Source organism: Entelurus aequoreus, linkage group LG06, assembly GCF_033978785.1.
Source record: "Entelurus aequoreus isolate RoL-2023_Sb linkage group LG06, RoL_Eaeq_v1.1, whole genome shotgun sequence".
In the NCBI taxonomy this organism is placed as follows: Eukaryota; Metazoa; Chordata; class Actinopteri; order Syngnathiformes; family Syngnathidae; genus Entelurus; species Entelurus aequoreus.
This window is the reverse complement of record NC_084736.1, coordinates 41,340,183-41,359,343: the sequence shown is the minus strand read 5'-3', so window position 1 is coordinate 41,359,343 and position 19,161 is coordinate 41,340,183. Positions and strand designations below refer to the sequence as shown.

At 42.6% G+C, this 19,161-nt stretch overlaps 1 long non-coding RNA gene across 2 annotated transcripts; it reads right to left on the bottom strand.

The window, feature by feature from the left end:
• Nucleotides 1–4,330: 4,330 nt before the first annotated feature.
• Nucleotides 4,331–16,881, bottom strand: LOC133651549 (uncharacterized). Of its 2 annotated transcripts, none has more exons than XR_009826440.1 (8): nucleotides 16,794–16,881; nucleotides 6,244–6,384; nucleotides 5,922–6,046; nucleotides 5,601–5,737; nucleotides 5,361–5,454; nucleotides 5,163–5,262; nucleotides 4,707–4,967; nucleotides 4,331–4,606 (listed from the first exon to the last, which is right to left on the bottom strand). It is a non-coding gene; the product is annotated as an uncharacterized LOC133651549 (long non-coding RNA). The 2 variants fall into 2 exon arrangements; XR_009826439.1 differs by having other exon boundaries at nucleotides 5,361–5,435.
• Between the last annotated feature and the right edge of the window lie 2,280 nt (nucleotides 16,882–19,161).

The following is a 19,161-nucleotide window of genomic DNA, read 5'->3' as shown; positions in this document are numbered from 1 at the left end:
ACATGAGGAAGTATTTCCAGGTAGTGGTTGTGTTGTAGTGGCCGGGTGATGACCATAACAAAGACTGGAGTCTACAGTAGAACACACTCAAGGCTACTACACTGTCTGAGCATTGGGTGTTATTATTGTTTAGAGTGCTCTAATTATTTTAAAACAACTATTTTTTTAGAAGGTCATTAACTGTTTGCTTATGCTTTGTGAAAATATTCGCTCTATTGATGACAATCCTACTTCGCAAAAATGTTTTTACCCAATTATCCGCGATAAAAGAAAGGCAATTTTAACTAGAAAGTTAAGAACAATAATCAACATTTAATAAACTGTCGGTTACTTCTGGGAGATCATTATTTTATGAGCAGGTCAGAAATGTGTGACTGGTGGAAAAAGGAGAGCTCTTGACCATGGCCGTGTTTAAACGGGAAGAGACTGTTGACTTTAAAAAAGTACCTGGAGTTCCTACCTGCGTAGCTTGCACTGACATCTTGGTTGCAATAGTTTATGATTCTGGAGCGTTATTACTCGCATGTGTTTGATGGAAAGCGCCACTCTGCACTGACAGTAGCTCTTGGAGTGTTGACACATTGAGAAGTTCCAAGGAACACTGTGGACTTTCTTCTTCGCCTTCTCCTCTTCTCTGGTCCACTCGGTAGTGATGTGCGATACCATTGATTTCCTTTCCAATTTGATACCAAGTAAAATTCTGGCTTGTATCGGCGGTACCGATTTCCATTGATTGATTGATTGAGACTTTTATTAGTAGGTTGCACAGTGAAGTACATATTCCGTACAATTGACCACTAAATGGTAACACCCGAATAAGTTTTTCAACTTTTTTAAGTCGGGGTCCACTTAAATTGATTCATGATACAGATATATACTATCATATATACTATCATCATAATACAGTCATCACACCAGATAATCACATTGAATTATTTACATTATTTACAATCAGGGGTGTGGAAGGGGGCGGGGAGGGGGGGTAGGATATGGACAGCAAGTAGTGGACATATAGAGAGAGAGAGAGAGAGAGAGAGAGAGAGAGAGAGAGAGAGAGAGAGAGAGAGAGAGAGAGAGAGAGAGAGAGAGAGAGAGAGAGAGAGAGAGAGAGATCAGAAGGCATAAGAAAAAGTATGTGCATTTGATTGTTTACATTTGATTATTAGCAATCCGGGGAGGGTGTTAGTTTAGGGTTGTAGCTGCCTGGAGGTGAACTTTTAGTGCGGTTTTGAAGGAGGATAGAGATGCCCTTTCTTTTATACCTGTTGGGAGCGCATTCCACATTGATGTGGCATAGAAAGAGAATGAGTTAAGACCTTTGTTAGTTTGGAATCTGGGTTTAACGTGGTTAGTGGAGCTCCCCCAGGTGTTGTGGTTATGGCGGTCATTTACGTTAAGGAAGTAGTTTGACATGTACTTCGGTATCAGGGAGGTGTAGTGGATTTTATAGACTAGGCTCAGTGCAAGTTGTTTAACTCTGTCCTCCACCTTGAGCCAGCCCACTTTAAAGAAGTGGGTAGGAGTGAGGTGGGATCTGGTATCGATATTATGTGCAAATATACCTTTCACGTATGGTAAAATTAAAAAAGTTGTGTATTTTCAAATAATACCATATCTAGCTAATCAAAACAACAGTAAACATGTAAGAAAAAAAGAGCCAAAAATCAGATTCCATCCATCCATTTTCTACCGCTTGTCCCTTTTGGGGTCGAGGCGAGTACTGGAGCCTATCTCAGCTGCATTCGGGCGGAAGGCGGGGTACACCCTGGACAAGTCGCCACCTCATCACAGGGCCAACACAGATAGACAGACAACATTCATACTCACATTCACACACTAGGGACCATTTAGTGTTGCCAATCAACCTATCCCCAGGTGCATCAGATTGTAATGAGAAAAAGATGAACATTTTAAACTTGTAATTGATGATAATATACTGAGTCACATATAACACATATAACATAAAACACAAAATGTTGTCCATATATGTGTGTGTGTGTGCATATATATATATGTATGTATGTATATATATATATATATATATATATATATATACATATATATATATATATATATATATATATATATATATATATATATATATATATATATATACATACATATGTATGTATGTATGTATGTATGCATGTATATAAATGTGGGAATTGGGGAATTGTGTTAGATGTAAATATAAACGGAATACAATGATTTGCAAATCATTTTCAACCCATGTTCAGTTGAATATGCTACAAAGACAATATATTTGATGTTCAAACTGATAAACATTTTTTTTTTTTTGCAAATCATTAACTTTTGAATTTGATGCCAGCAACACGTGACAAAGAAGTTGGGAAATGTGGCAATACATACTGATACATTTGAGGAATGCTCATCAAACACTTATTTGGAACATCCCACAGGTGAACAGGCAAATTGGGAACAGGTGGGTGTCATGATTGGGTATAAAAGTAGATTCCATGAAATGCTCAGTCATTCACAAACAAGGATGGGGAGGAGGGGCACCACTTTGTCAACAAAAGCGTGAGAAAATTGTTGAACGGTTTAAGAAAAACCTTTCTCAACCAGCTATTGCAAGGGTTCAGAGAATCTGGAGAAATCACTGCACGTAAGCAGCTAAGCCTGTGACCTTCGATCCTTCAGGCTGTACTGCATCAACAAGCGACATCAGTGTGTAAAGGATATCACCACATGGGCTCAGGAACACTTCAGAAACCCACTGTCAGTAACTACAGTTGGTCGCTACATCTGTAAGTGCAAGTTAAAACTCTCCTATGCAAGGCGAAAACCGTTTATCAACAACACCCAGAAATGCCGTCGGCTTCGCTGGGCCTGCACAGTAAATTCCATAGTGTCAAATCAACACTTAAAGAGTTAAATTCAACACTATCCCTGAGTCTATATGGTCCTAACCTGAGCTGGTGTTAAATTTACTCTTTCCATAGTGTTACATTTATAGAGTTAAATGAACACTAAATAGAGTCGAAAATTGTAACACTGTAGAGTGTTGTCTGGTGTTAAATTTACTCTTTCCAGTGTTAAATTTATAGAGTTAAATGAACACTAAATAGAGTCAAAAATTGTAACACTGTAGAGTGTTGTTCAACTTATATTTTAACTCTGATTAGTGTAAATATTACTCTTGAGTAGTGTTGATAACTTACTCTTCTGTGGTGATAAATGTACACCAAGTTAAATGTATTTGCTCATTAACACTGCTTTGGTGTTCAAATAATTCTGATAAGGTTTGATAATACACTAATATGTTGATTATTCACTCCCTTGCAGTGAAGAAAACATTTAGTAAATAGTAAAAATGTTTTAAACATTGCAGTGTTTATAAAACCTCACACTATTTCTGAAAAAAAAAATTGGTGCTCATTCTACTTGATTTACTCTCGTGCAGTGTCAAATTAAGTCTCACCAACTTTGTCTTGTAAATAGCAAGTGAGTGCAAAACACAGTAATACAATATCATACGTTTAATTACCTTTATTTCTTTGTCAGGCAGAACAATGAACTTTAGGGAGAGAATACAGAAAGGGTGACCTTAGGTCTGCATGAAATGGCAATATGGGACAACATACAATGTGGAACATGATGTTCCATACACCATTTGAACATCAAATGGTTTGGAGTAAGGCAGTTTCTTTATGTCCAAAACCTTAACAACTTTGTCTAAATGCAGCCTGACCTTATAGGCATGGTAATGCTCCTCAAAACACACAGTTTCCATCAGTTTCCCACAGAGCAATACATCATCATCTTTGACAATAATATTTTTTATCTTACAAAACACAGGCATGTCAAATGTGTCAAGATGTTCTTGGATGCTTGTTCCAGTCTATGGAGAGAAGAATAAAAAAATCGACATGGTTGTGGTTATATAATAGAAATGATTACATAAAATATTGTAAACTAAAAATCCTTTATTAGAGAACAATACAAACCTTCTTGAAGACCACAAGATGCTTCTCAGCCCGGGATGCAGAAACTTTTCCTGGCCTCTTCCGACCTAGAGCAGTCGGTGGGATCAAGTGTAAGAGCAGCAAAATCGATGAGAGATCACTGTCCCAACCTGAAACAGAACAAGTTTGATAGCCTACTTCAAATGTGGACCAACAATTTAATACACTGCAAGGTCAGTGGCATTTTCATTACTATATATATATATATATATATATATATATATATATATATATATATATATATATATATATATATATATATATATATATATAACATATGGCACTTTAAAAACACCTGAAGAAGCTCCTTTTTTTTTTTTTTTAATCTTCTTGGTGAGGCCAAAGACTTTGGAATGTTGTTCTAAGTATGGTTGTAAGTCCGCATTTTGAACATGCTTCCTCATTTAAATGAATGTATCCTTACAAACATCTTACCAAAGTCAACGTTCACTCGCTCCATCCTCAGGAGGGTCAGCTGCCATCAGGAGTTCCTCAAGCTCAGTGATGGAGGGAAGCTTTCTGCATTGTTGGATGATCTTCTTTTTGAATGTGGTTGGCCACTTCTCCAGAAACTTGCCCGATACATCCTCTCCAAACATTAGAACAAAATCCTGTTCAACCTGTAGTGGGAAGTTAGGTACCAATTTTAAAATTACACAGTAAACGACAGTTAAAATAGTTGTACAACATTAATATAGAAAATGTTGATGAGATAATTACCAAGCCTTTGATGTCTTTAAAACGAGGAAAATAAGATAGAATGTTGCTTGACTGCTGTGGGTCCAGGACCATGTTATGCCGATGGGCAAATATTCAGCTTCATCTTTTTGATGACCATGTCCACGTCAGCCGAATGTTTCATCAGTGACATTGCTTCCTTGTACTCATCTTCAGACAGGACAATCTCTGGAATGAATTGGGTAACTCGTCCAACAGTTGGTCCTCCCGACTTGTCTTCATCAGATGGTCCTTCCGCCAAAGCTAAACAATATGGGGACATACTACTCATGACAATCACATACAGTTCAAAACACTTTGTCAGCTGGATGTGACCCAACTTTTTTGAAAAAATGTTTGGCTATTGGCTGAAAAGCATTGCAACAAATGCAACAAAACCAATAAGTGCTCATATGACTATTCTATTCAATACATTTTTCAAGAATAATATAGGATTACCTTTAAATGATGATCGTCTTTCTTTAGCACTGCATCTCTGAATAGTTTTAATTCTCCAGGCCAAGTACCCAGTACTAATGTTGCTATCATAAAAATGTTCCTTTGAGAGAATTGCAAAAATAGGCACTATTAGTCACAACATACTCTGGGACGACTCAAAATAAAAACTATAACAACAATTAAGAGTGTGTAACTCACATAGCCATTCTTGGAAAATGGGTCTCTGAGGTTGGGGAACAAGTTCACAATTCCTTGTGCATACATTTCCTTCACCTATCTAGATGGAGATGTACTTAAAAAAAAATCACATTCAAGTTTATTTGTCATACACACATTTTATAAGATGTAGTGAAATGTTTATTATTTACTTTAGATTTAAAATTACTCTGAAACCTAAATAAGAACACATGTGCCGATCAAAAACAATAAACAACTTACCCATTCTTGTCCGTCATCTCAGCTGCCAGTATATTCACCAATTTTCTTCTGCTCTCATCTGTCAAGGACTTAGTTCGGTTGTATTAATTTATTATATAGTCTCCACCTGATTTCTTGGTAAGAATGGATTTCACCAGCTGAAGTAAAAATATCAAACACAAATATAAAACAGTTTAAGAAATCTATATTTAGTACAATACAATGTTAAAATCTGGACATAACTTAAACATATATCCCTCATACGATGCAATTTAAGATCATTGTTCGAACCATTTTAATCCTTGTTCAATGGAAAGCATTAGTGCCTGTATGAAGTCTTACTTGCATAGCTTCAGAGTTCAGCCTCTGACGCTTTCTGGTAGGAGTGTCTTCAAGGATGATTGTGTCTGAGTCCGATGAACAAACGGATGATTGGGACTTTGGAGAGGTTACCATGGAGACAGATTCTAACCACCATTGCAAAAAGGAAAAAGAAGACATGTTGGACACAATTTGCTCATAAACCCACACCTAATCTAATGGAGAATATCGGTTTGCTTTGAAAAAAAAAGTTACTTAGCTTGATTATAAATAAAGATTTACCTCTTCTCACTATTGGAATAAAAATTTTAATATAGTTTACAAATTTAAAGCGGTAACAAACCTGTTTCGTATTTGATGGTTAGAACCCCAGTGGATGGATCCTTCACAATTTCCTCAAAAACATCATCATCTATCTCAGTCCCTGAACTGTCAACAACTTTGACACCTTCTGTTACAGCTGGGACACCGAATTTGGCAAATGCTAGGAAACAAAAAAAGCAGAAACCGACAGGTCATTTGATATATTTTTTAAATGAGTTTCAAATCAGTTATTTTGAAGCGAAACATACAGCCAAAGTTGAAAGGCCCAGTCAAAACAAATACTGTATTCACAAATATAAGAAAACTAATGACTTCCATCCATCCATTTTCTACCGCTTATTCCCTTCGGGGTCGCGGGGGGACTAATGACTTGATACTCCTATATATAATTTCAAATAGGGCTACCAAAAAAAAGGGGCAACAAATGTGAAATTGCACACTCAATTCAAAAAACACATAAAATGAAACATGATTTATGATACCTGTAATCTTATCTGCATATCTTCACGCTGGTAAGCTAACAGGTGATTGTTTAGTAACCTCGCCATTAACAATGTAGAAGCAGATGTTTTGGGGGTATTTCATGTGTTTTAAATCATTTTCTGAGTATTTTGTGTGTTTTTTAAGTCATTTCATGGGTTTTTGTAGTGTTATGTGTGTTTTGTGGGGTATTTTATGTGTTTCAAGTCATTTTTTGAGTATATTTGTTATGGTTGGACTAAGGGGAGGTGACGGCGACAGACACTAGATGGCAGTGTGAACAATGATTTATTATATATATTAACTATATATATAATAATCAAACTATACAAATAAACAATAGAGTGGAGTGTGAACTAGATCCAAAAGTGTATGTGGTGTTAGGCTATGTGTGTAGTTAGCTGAAGTGTGTGTTACCATGTGTTGAACGAGAGATGAGGAAGTCCAGGGTAAGAGGGGAATCCGTGTCCAAGCGGGAGGTCGAGATCGAAGGGGGCAGTCCGAGAAGCAGGGGAACGACGAGGAATGACGAGACACACAGCAACGTCAAAACACGGGAACGGAGGTCTGCGGTAGGATGACACGACAATGAAACACGGAAGGGAAAACACTGAGCGAGCAAGATACATAAAGCAGGAGATGATCGCTTACTGTACAGTAGACTATATTCCGGCGCCTGATGGCCGGTTCAGCAGGCTTATGAAGGCAGCGTCCTCATTACCGACAGGTGCGCCGATTGTCAGTGAATGATTGCAGCTGGTGGCTGCTGCAGAGCGGAGACGCGCACGGCGCGTCCCTGGAAGTGCGCCGCGGCTGTGAACGTGTCCCAAGGTGAGACAAGCAGGGCGCAAGGATGAGAGAGCGCATGTGGGTGTGGCCCGCGGTGTGCTCGTCATGAGGCACAGATGAGGACGCATTGGGATGCGCCCTGGCCGTGACAGTATCCCCCCCTATGGACAGCTTCCAGATGTCCTAGAAGTCGAACCCCCCTAAAACAAGAAGAAAAGTCAAGGGAGGGTGGAGGGGCGAACTGGCGGTGGGTCGCCGGCCCAAGTGTCCCCGAATCCACCGGGGACGAGTCTGGTGGCGGTAGCGAGTAGACCGCCGCAGCAGCCTGCGAGGTGGACGACCAAGGAACAGCCACCTTCTTGGACGTCGGGAGGGCGGACGCGAGTGGGGCCAGAACCATAGCAGCCTACGTGAAATATATCCATGTCTTGGGCGTTGCTGTTGGCGCAGAAAGTGTCCCTGCCCTGGCCACAGAGGGCGCCGTGTGCGGGCGCCTGGATGCTGCCCTTGCGGCCGGCCAGCCGGAGGTCGCGGTAGCGACGATGCAGGAGACAAGGGGGCTGGCGGCGCTGTGGAAAGGCCCACCAAAGACGAGTAGGATGAAGACCTTGGAGCCAGAGTCGAGGAGGATGATGTCGTCGGAGCCAGAGTCAAGGAGGATGATGTCATCGGAGGCGTGGAAGCAGACGTCATCGGAGCCGGAGACGAGGAGGGCAGCAGAGGAGCAGGCCGAGGCAGAGAGGTCGGCGTTTCCGGCCGAGGCGGAGGGGTCGGCGCTGCCGGCCGAGGCGGAGACACTGGGGCCAGCCTGGGAGCTGGTGGAGACACAGGGGCCAGCCTGGGAGCTGGTGGAGACAAGGGGGCTGGCTTGGTGACGGGTGCTAGCTCGGAGGCTAGCTGGGTGACGGGTGCTAGCTCTGAGGCTAGCTGGGTGACGGGTGCTAGCTGGGTGATGGGTGCTAGCTCGGAGGCTAGCTGGGTGACGGGTGCTAGCTGGGTGACGGGTGCTAGCTCGAAGGCTAGCTGGGTGACCGACTGTCTGGCTGGGGACTGTGGCTGGGAAAAACAGAAGACAGGTGGTATTTCTCTGGCAGGGGGTAGCCTGTCTGGGTGCAGCTGTGCTACCACATCAGCACAGCCACCAGTGCTAAAATGACAAATAGATGGTATTTGTCTGGCATAGGGTAGCCTGGCTGGGTGCAGCTGCGCCACCACATCAGCACATCGACCAGTACTCTCCCCCCCCTCCAAACGCGGATGCCAGACGCTACCAGCTGACTGGGGTACAGTCACTAAGGGTGGGAAGTGGGTGGTCAGGCAGCGGGTAAATTCCTCCTTCCCCGTGTTGAAGTTAAACAGTCCTTTGAAGGAGTGTTGAGGAGGGCTAGAAAAATTGTGCAGGGTGGAGGTAAAAGAAAAAGACATCCTGAGAGGGGCAAAAAGAAAAAAAGAAAAAAAAGTTTCTCTTTTTTCTCTCTTTTCTTCTTTTATGTCACTAGGGGGCGGGGCTAAAGTCACTGGGGGCGGGGCAAAGGAACTGTGCCGTCAGGTCCCTAATCAATTGGCCGGAATATACTGTTATGGTTGGACTAAGGGGAAGTGACGGCGACAGACACTAGATGGCAGTGTGAACAATGATTTATTATATATATTAACTATAAATATATATATATATAATAATCAAACTATACAAATAAACAATAGAGTGGAGTGTGAACTAGATCCAAAAGTGTATGTGGTGTTAGGCTATGTGTGCAGTTAGCTGAAGTGTGTGTTACCATGTGTTGAACGAGAGATGAGGAAGTCCAGGGTAAGAGGGGAATCCGTGTCCAAGCGGGAGGTCGAGATCCAAGGGGGCAGTCCGAGAAGCAGGGGAACGACGAGGAATGACGAGACACACAGCAACGTCAAAACACGGGAACGGAGGTCTGCGGTAGGATGACACGACAATGAAACACGGAAGGGAAAACACTGAGCGAGCAAGATACATAAAGCAGGAGATGATCGCTTACTGTACAGTAGACCATATTCCGGCGCCTGATGGCCGGTTCAGCAGGCTTATGAAGGCAGCTTCCTCATTACCGACAGGTGCGCCGATTGTCAGTGAATGATTGCAGCTGGTGGCTGCTGCAGAGCGGAGACGCGCACGGCGCGTCCCTGGAAGTGCGCCGCGGCCGTGGGCGTGTCCCAAGGTGAGACAAGCAGGGCGCAAGGATGAGAGAGCGCATGTGGGCGTGGCCCGCGGTGCGCTCGTCATGAGGCACAGATGAGGACGCATTGGGATGCGCCCTGGCCGTGACAATATTGTGTGTTTTTAAGTCATGTTGTGGGTTTTTAAGTCATGTTGTGGGTTTTTGGGGTATTTTATGTGCGTTTTAAGTCATTTTCTGTGTTTTGTGAGTATGTTGTGTGTTTTGGGGGTTTTTTAATGTGAGTTTTAAGTCTTTTTATGGGTTTTTGTAGTATTCCGTGTGTTTTTTAAGTCATTGTGTGTGTTCTTTGAGTATTTTGTGTGTTTTGGGGGTACTGTATTTGTTTTAAGTCTTTTTATGGGTTTTTGTAGTATTCCGTGTGTTTTTTAAGTCATTTTGTGTGTTTTTTGAGTATTTTGTGTGTTTTGGGGGTATTGTATGTGTTTTAAGTCTTTTTATGGGTTTTTGTAGTATTCCTTGTGTTTTATAAGTCATTTGGTGTGTTTTGAGTATTTTGTGTGTTTTGGGGATATTTTATGTGTGTTTTAAGTCTTGTTATGGGTTTTTGTAGTATTCCGTGTGTTTTTTAAGTCATTTTGTGTGTTCTTTGAGTATTTTGTGTGTTTTGGGGGTATTGTATGTGTGTTTTAAGTCTTTTTATGGGTTTTTGTAGTATTCCGTGTGTTTTTTAAGTCATTTTGTGTGTTTTTTGAGTATTTTGTGTGTTTTGGGGATATTGTATGTGTGTTTTAAATCTTTTTATGGGTTTTGTTGTATTGTGTGTGTTTTTTAAGTCATTTTATGGGTTTTTGTAGTATTCTGTGTGTTTTTTAAGTCATTTTATGGGTTTTTGTAACATTTTGTGAGTGTTTGAAGCCATTTTGTGTTATAACAACATAGGTATACGGAGTGTTATATGGAGTTTTGGAGAGTCCATCTTCCTATGCCGAATTCTTGCGGGATACGATTTCATGCGCAATTAGACTGTCGTCATTTACAAATGTTGCTTTTATTTTGCAAAAAATCTGTAATGGAAACCCAGTTACAGACACTAAATTTGGAATTCAAACCTATCATTTGAGTTATAATATAAACTTTGTGCTTACCATTAGTTATAAAGTGAGAGCAGTTTTCTATAACTAAATTCAACTGAATTTTAATTTAATTGAAACAGTGCTATTAACTAACATACAGTTTTTTAGGAGCAAAATTCAAACTATTTTCCAGCACTTTCAAGATAAAATGTAAACTTTTTAAAGAAGCCAAAGCAGACATATGTATATATATATATATATATATATATATATATATATATATATATATATATATATATATATATATATATATATATATATATATATATATATATATATACAGTATATATATATATATATATATATATATATATATATATATATATATATATATATATATATATATATATATATATACAGTATATATATATATATATATATATATATATATATATATATATATATATATATATATATATATATATACAGTATATATATATATATATATATATATATATATATATATATATATATATATATATATATATATATATATATATATTGTGGCAAATGCAAGAAACACAGCGTTGTTTCGTTGAGGTCTTTATTGTAAGACTGCCAACATAAGAATACACAATAAAACACAATATGCACTTTTATAGTGTGCCCAAGAAGGTACCTAAAGCCACACCCATTCTGCTGAGTGTGAGCATGGTCCTAGTGCCCGACACAGAGCCCCCGAACACCCAGACAGCAAGTTATGGGGAAAAAGAAAACCTGTCAGGGGGCCTCACTCGCCTGCCGTAACGGCTACAATGTCCATCCAGCGAAGCGGGTGTGCCTTGTGGAGCAGAAAAAACATCAGGGTTCGGGAGAGGCGAAAGACATTCAACCCGAACAGATTTTGGGGGGCGACCTCGGCGGGGAACTTGGCCCGGCAGTATCTCTTCACCTGCAACACAATGCGCCGGTTTAAGTCTGTCCAGAGAAACGCATTCCCTGCACCCGCCCATATCCAGCACAAAGTTTTTAGGACCGCGTTCCAGCACCCTAAATGGGCCATCGTAAGGCGGTTGGAGGGGCGAACGGTGGGCGTCGTGACGTACGAAAACAAAACGGGAAGATTTAAGCTCCGATGGCACAAACGACTTAGGGAAACAGTGGTGAATCGGGCCGGGAGCCAAGGACCCCCTTGAAAAAAAGGGAAACGGTCGCGGGGTACAACCCTCAGGTAAAAATTCCCCCGGAACGCGTAGTGGCTGACCGAACACCAATTCAGCAGGGGCCGCTGCAAGATCCTCTTTAGGGGCTGAGCGCAACCCGAGCATAACCCAAGGTAAACGGTCAATCCAATTGCTATCAACGAGCGCCGCACGCAAAGCCGCCTTAAACGACCGGTGAAAACGTTCACATAAGCCGTTAGCTTGGGGATGGTAGGCTGTAGTACGGTGCACCTGCACACCCAAGGACTGGGCCAACGCTGACCAAAGCTCCGACACAAACTGGGATCCCCTGTCCGAGGTGATATCAGACGGCGTGCCAAAACGCGCAACCCAGGCTGACAGAAACGCGCGAGCAACGTCTACCGAGGCAGTGGAGGAAAGAGGAACTGCTTCCGGCCATCTGGTGGTACGATCTACCATCGTTAGCAAATGTGTATAACCCTGCGACGGAGGGAGGGGGCCAACTAAGTCTACATGCACGTGGTCAAACCGCCTGACCGGAATCGGAAATGGTTTGAGGGCCGCCTTTGTGTGCCGGTGGACGTTGGCGCGCTGACATGCCACGCATGCGGCTGCCCACTGCCTAACATCCTTCCTAAGGCCAGGCCAAACAAACTTGGCACCAACCAACTTGACGGAAGCCTGAACGCCGGGGTGCGACAGGGAGTGTATTGCGTCAAAAACCCGGCGGCGCCAGTCTACCGGGACAACCGGCCGAGGGCGGCCAGTGGAAACATCGCAGAGGAGGGCGGGACCGCCATCCTGAACTACCACCTCCTCGAGCACTAGCGCTGTACCGTCAGTTTTAAATGCGCGGATGTCGGGGTCGTCGGGCTGGTCAGCGGCCATTCCCGAAAAATCTAAACCGAGCTGCACGGGACACACGAGTACGCGTGAGAGACAGTCAGCCACAGGGTTGGCCTTACCGGCCACATGCTGTATGTCCGTAGTGAACTCTGAGATGGCCGACAAGTGACGCTGCTGACGGGCTGACCAAGGCTCTGTGACCTTTGACATGGCAAACGTCAGGGGTTTGTGGTCAACAAAAGCCGTGAAGGACCGACCTTCCAACAGAAAATGAAAATGGCGTGTTGCAAGATACAGTGCCAACAACTCTCGGTCAAATACACTGTACTTCCGCTCGTTATCTCGCAGTTTACGACTGAAGAACGCAAGGGGCTGCCATACAATCGCCACCCGCTGCTCAACCACAGCGCCCACGGCGACATCAGACGCGTCCGTTGTCAAAGCCACGGGCGCCGCGGAAACAGGGTGGGTGAGGAGAGCAGCCTCTGCGAGCGCGGATATAGCCCTATGAAAAGCTTGGACTCGCTGAGGAGACCATTCGAGGGAATCGCTTGCCTTTTTGTTCCGTAGGGCACCATAAAGAGGCTGCAGGAGGTGGGCAGCGCGAGGAAGGAACCGATTATAAAAATGAATCATGCCCAAAAATTCCTGCAGAGCTTTGACAGTGGAGGGGCGAGGAAAATCTGCCACCACTTGCACTTTTGAAGGCAAAGGGATCGCACCCAGCGACGAAATACGGTGACCTAAAAAATCAATCTCTGACAGCCCAAACTGACATTTAGAAGGATTGACGATCAGGCCGTGCTTGTCAAGACGTGTGAACACCTGTGTTAGGTGTGACTGGTGCTCCTCGGCTGAAGGACTCGCCACCAAAATGTCGTCCAGATAAACAAACACAAAATTGAGGCCGCGCAAAACTGAGTCCATTAATCTCTGAAAGGTTTGTGCTGCCCCCTTCAGGCCAAAAGGCATACGCAGGAACTCAAAAAGCCCAAACGGGGTTATTACTGCGGTCTTGGGCACGTCCTCGGCACGCACCGACACCTGGTGATAACCACGAACTAAGTCTACCTTCGAGAAAATGGCGCCGCCAGCCAGGCGCGCCGAATTGTCCTGGATGTGCGGAATAGGGTAGCGGTCGTGCGTTGTGATGTTGTTAAGGCGGCGAAAATCCCCAGAAGGCCGCCAGAAACCGTCTGACTTGGGCACCATGTGCAAGGGCGAGGCCCACAGGCTATTAGAACGCCTAACGATGCCTAAACGCTCCATAGTAGCAAACTCCTCTTTAGCAATGGTCGATTTAGCTGCGTCAAGACGGCGCACGCGCAAAAACTGGCGGGCCCACCGTGGGAATGAAATGTTCGACACCGTGCTTAGTGTCCGCGGTGGAAAAAGCGGGAGTGATTAATGACGAAAAATCCGCCAGCAAACACTGAAAAACGTCACCAGATACCAAATAATTAGCGTGTGTTAACGGTCCAAGTCCCCCCGCCTTACATGTAAAAGTTGAAAAAGACACAGCATCAATCAATCGGCGGTTAGCAACATCAACAAGCAGTCCATTAGCACACAGAAAATACGCGCCAATAATGGGAACCGTGATGGCGGCGATGATAAAGTCCCACTGGAATTTGCGTCCATGAAAGCACACAGTCACCAACCTGGAGCCGAAAGTGTCGATCGACGAGCCGTTGGCGGCATTCAGCAGCGGCCCGCAGCCACCTGTCGCCCTGTCCGCGTCCGTGGCAGGTAACAGGCTGACTTGCAAACCGGAGTCCACCAGGAAACGTCTCCTTGACGACGAGTCAGCGATGAAGAGCAGCTCGCTTGCTTCGCCGGCGCCCACAGCTGCTACTGAACGCTGGCGTTGGAGTTTCCCGGGGCCGTGAAGGAGCATGGAGGGACACACCGTCGAGCTTTGGCGCCAAAACGTTGACGGAAGAAGCACTGGCTCGCTTTGCGCCTTTTCTGGGTAGCGACTCCCGCCACTACCGCTGGGTCCGCGTTCTCCATCGTCTGCAGGGGCGGCGCTTCTACGCTCTGCACGGCAAACCGTCAGGAAGCCAGAAGCACCCGGTCAGCTTCTTCAGCCAAGCCCCGGTAGTCGCCGGAGGCCAGAGAAGCGGAGTTAGCCAACACCGCACGGGCCGCAGGTGGTAGCTGCCGCAAGAAAAGATGCTGGAAAATGAATCCGCCCTCCTCGGAGCCCAGCAGCGACAGCATACTGTCCATTAGATCTAAGGCGGTGCTATCGCCCAAACCGGGCAGGGAAAGAAGTCTATCTGCCCTCTCAGTGTCAGTTAGAGTAAATCTCCGAAGCAGAAGATTCTTGAGTGCAGCGTACTTGCCGCGCTGTGGAGGCGTTCGCAACAGCTGCATGGCGCGGCGAGTGGTCGCCTGGTCGAGGGCTGTTACGACCAAGTAATACCGGGAGTCGTCGCCGGCGATTCCTCGTAGGTGGAAAAGTGCCTCGATGTGCTGGAACCATGATGCCGGGTCCCTCTGCCAGAACTCCGGAAGCTTTGTCCCCGCGGGGGATGCAGGTTGCTGGAGTTGGGGCGACATGGCCGATGAAGACACAGCTTCCTCTTCTGCGTGAAACATTGTCGGGGTCACCAATGTGGCAAATGCAAGAAACACAGCGTTGTTTCTTTGAGGTCTTTATTGTAAGACTGCCAACATAAGAATACACAATAAAACACAATATGCACTTTTATAGTGTGCCCAAGAAGGTACATAAAGCCACACCCATTCTGCTGAGTTTGAGCATGGTCCTAGTGCCCGCCACAATATATATATATATATATATATATATATATATATATATATATATATATATATATATATATATATATATATATATATATATATATATATATATATATATATATATATATATATATGTAAGGAGGTGAACTGGTGTGGGGAGTCTGCAGAGGTTCTTTCAAAAGGTTGGGACAGTTGTTAGGGAAGCCTCCAGGGGGCGCCACTTCGTGGTCTGTTCACTGTTGTCTGTGAATGTTCTTCTTCGTTGGTTGTGGCCATCTTAGGTCACAACTCCATGTCTTTTCTAAAGGTAAGCAGGAAGAGACCAGGCTCCCCAGTTAAAAGATGAAAAAAAGTTATTGTTTTGCACTATTAAGCCGATTTATTCACAAAATATGATGGCTAAGAGTTATATTAAGGTGGGGGTTTTGTAAATTGTGAAGAGACTGTTGATTTTGTTATGTTTTTATGCCAGTGTGTGTGGTATCCCAGAAGCATGTTATGCTAGGACATGTTTTGGCTCTTTTCATATGATTATCCACTCACTCAGTCGTTTATGTCTACACGCACGCACGCACGCACGCACGCACGCACACACACACACACACACACACACACACACACACACACACACACACACACATATACCTGCTGGGTATATTACTGGTCACGATGAGAGAAGTTGATTGTGTTTTAAAATATAAAGTGTTATAGTGTGACATATTTTGTATTTTGAGACAACTCCAGGTCTTTTCTAAAGGTGAAGATTTGAGATAAAGACGACTCCACCCAGATCCTATGCTTCCTTGCCTGGTCTTTCTCTCCGTCTTCCCACGCACACAAAAATACAATACACAACGCAGAGACTTCGTAGGGAGACCGAGGACTAGACGGACCCGGGATAGGGGAAGCCAGCTTCAAGGGACCCAGACACATTTGATGCTTACACCGGAAGCAACACAATTACATCAAACTATACATTTTTAAATTGTGACACTGGCCATCATGGAGTAAATCCAGCATTTTCCAGCACATTGTTCACATTTCCAGCACATTTATATATTTTATTTACATTTTTTCGTTCATTGTTTCAGAGAAAGCACAGTTTACCGGAGTCAAATTCCTTGTGTGTTTTACATACATGGCCAACAAAGATGATTCTGATTTCAAACCTGGAAAACACTGTATTTCCAGACATTCAAGGCTGTGTACATACTCTGCTCATAGCACAGTTAAAGCTTGTGTGCAAACATCACTTTCACAATATCAAATTCCTACCTGCATTCAAAAAGTCCGATAAATATGGTTCTGTTATTCTAACAACTTGTTGGACATCACCCAGTCTCAATTTTACCAGCATTTTCCCTGTAGAAAGTATATAGCACATAAGCAGGATTAGAGCAACATAATAAAGATCCATCCACATGCACATTCATTCAGAATGCCAGAAAAGAAGTCAAAGTATCACAGTTCTGGGTATATGTGATACTGCAACCTTTTTTTAAATTATTATTTTATGAACTGCAATGCATTTGTGAAAGTTATAAATATATATATATATATATATATATATATATATATATATATATATATATATATATATATATATATATATATATATATATATATATATATATATATATATATATATATAAATCAATCAATCAATCAATGTTTATTTATATAGCCCTAAATATATATATATATATATATATATATATATATATATATATATATATATATATATATATATATATATATATATATATATATATATGCACATCTATACTGTAACGGACTGAGCCCTATGTTAGTTTATTTAATAGTTACAAATGTTCTGGTTTCTGATAAACTTGAAGCCAGTTACATGCAGTTTACAGAGCAAGGGGAGGTTCAAGTTTGGTCTGTGTGTGTAACGAAAAACAGAGTAAAAGACGGTTTCTGTGCGTTCATTATTATATATTTATTTTGGCGTTGAATACAGCTTACAGTAGTCGGGTTACGACATTCATTAAAGGCTGTCAACTGTTGATAACGGCGCGAGTGGCGTCCTTACAATACTTTGACATCTTTTAACTCTCCCTTTCCCAGCCTGTACACGGAGCATATAGTCACAAGATTATACAATGATAAAATTACAAGGCACACTAACCTGATATTAGACATAGAAACATGGTGGTATTTATACAAGTTCCTCCTTTCGCTTCGTGGCATCGGCGGTAAACTCACCTGTCCGCCCAGGGCTCTGCTAGCCTCGTCTGCTAGTTACGTCTGTTAGCCAAGCGGCTAACATACCTAGCTTCTACTGTTGTGGGCGCGGAATGACAAAGGTTATGCGTTATTTGCACTGGGTGCAAAAATAATCTATTTTGGGGCTTAAATGTTTCCTGTAAATGTAACAAACGTGTTAAAATGACTCTTCTAATGTTGTGCTCCGTGGTCGAAAAACCCTTGTATTAAAAGTTAGAAAAATAAATACATAAAAAATAAAATAAAATAAAAATATAAATAATAATTAAAAGATATGAGTACTGAAGCACTCCATTAGGCATTTTAAGTACCCAAGTGTACATGTACATCACTATACTACAGTGAAAACCAGTATTTTGTGAATAAGTGAGTAAAATATACTGTAAGTTTTCCAGGTTTATACAGTATATAATCATGTACAATTTACATATTAAATATTCTATTTCTATTTCAAATGACAAATAATTGATTTAGTAAGAGAGGAGAAGCAACTTACCAGAGTCCTTCAGAATATGGCTTCCAGAAATTCTTCAGGGTGTGGACATGAGGAGGGGCTGGAGGGCGGGGCTAATCAGAGTACCTCTAACACTGTCTCGTTTAACGACGGAAATCAACACCAACACTGGGGGGCGTTTTACTCCAGCTGTTGTTGTAATAACTCTGATAGATGTAATGCATGTTAACACTGCATATTTAACACTGGGGATTTTACTGTGTGAGCTCATCTAAGATGGACTGATACAAAGTGGAAAAGTGTTCTGTGGTCTGACGAGTCCACATTTCAAATTGTTTTTGGAAACTGTGGACGACGTGTCCTCCGGACCAAAGAGGAAAAGAACCATCCGGACCGTCATGGGCGCAAAGTTGAAAAGCCAGCATCTGTGATGGTATGGGGGTGTATTAGTGCCCAAGATATGGGTAACTTCACATCTGTGAAGGCGCCATTAATGCTGAAAGGTACATACAGGTTTTGGAGCAACATATGTTGCCATCTAAGCAATGTTAACATGGACTCCCCTGCTTATTTCAGCAAGACAATGCCAAGCCACGTGTTACATTAACGTGGCTTCATAGTAAAAGAGTGCGGGTACTAGACTGGCCTGCCTGTAGTCCAGACCTGTCTCCCATTGAAAATGTGTGGCGCATTATGAAGCCTAAAATACCACAACGGAGACCCCCGGACTGTTGAACAACTTAAGCTGTACATCAAGCAAGAATGGGAAAGAATTCCACCTGAGAAGCTTAAAAAATGTGTATCCTCAGTTCCCAAACATTTACTGAGTGTTGTTAAAATGAAAGGCCATGTAACACAGTGGTGAACATGCCCTTTCCCAACTACTTTGGCTAGTGTTGCAGCCATGAAATTCCAAGTTAATTATTATTTGCAAAAAAAAAT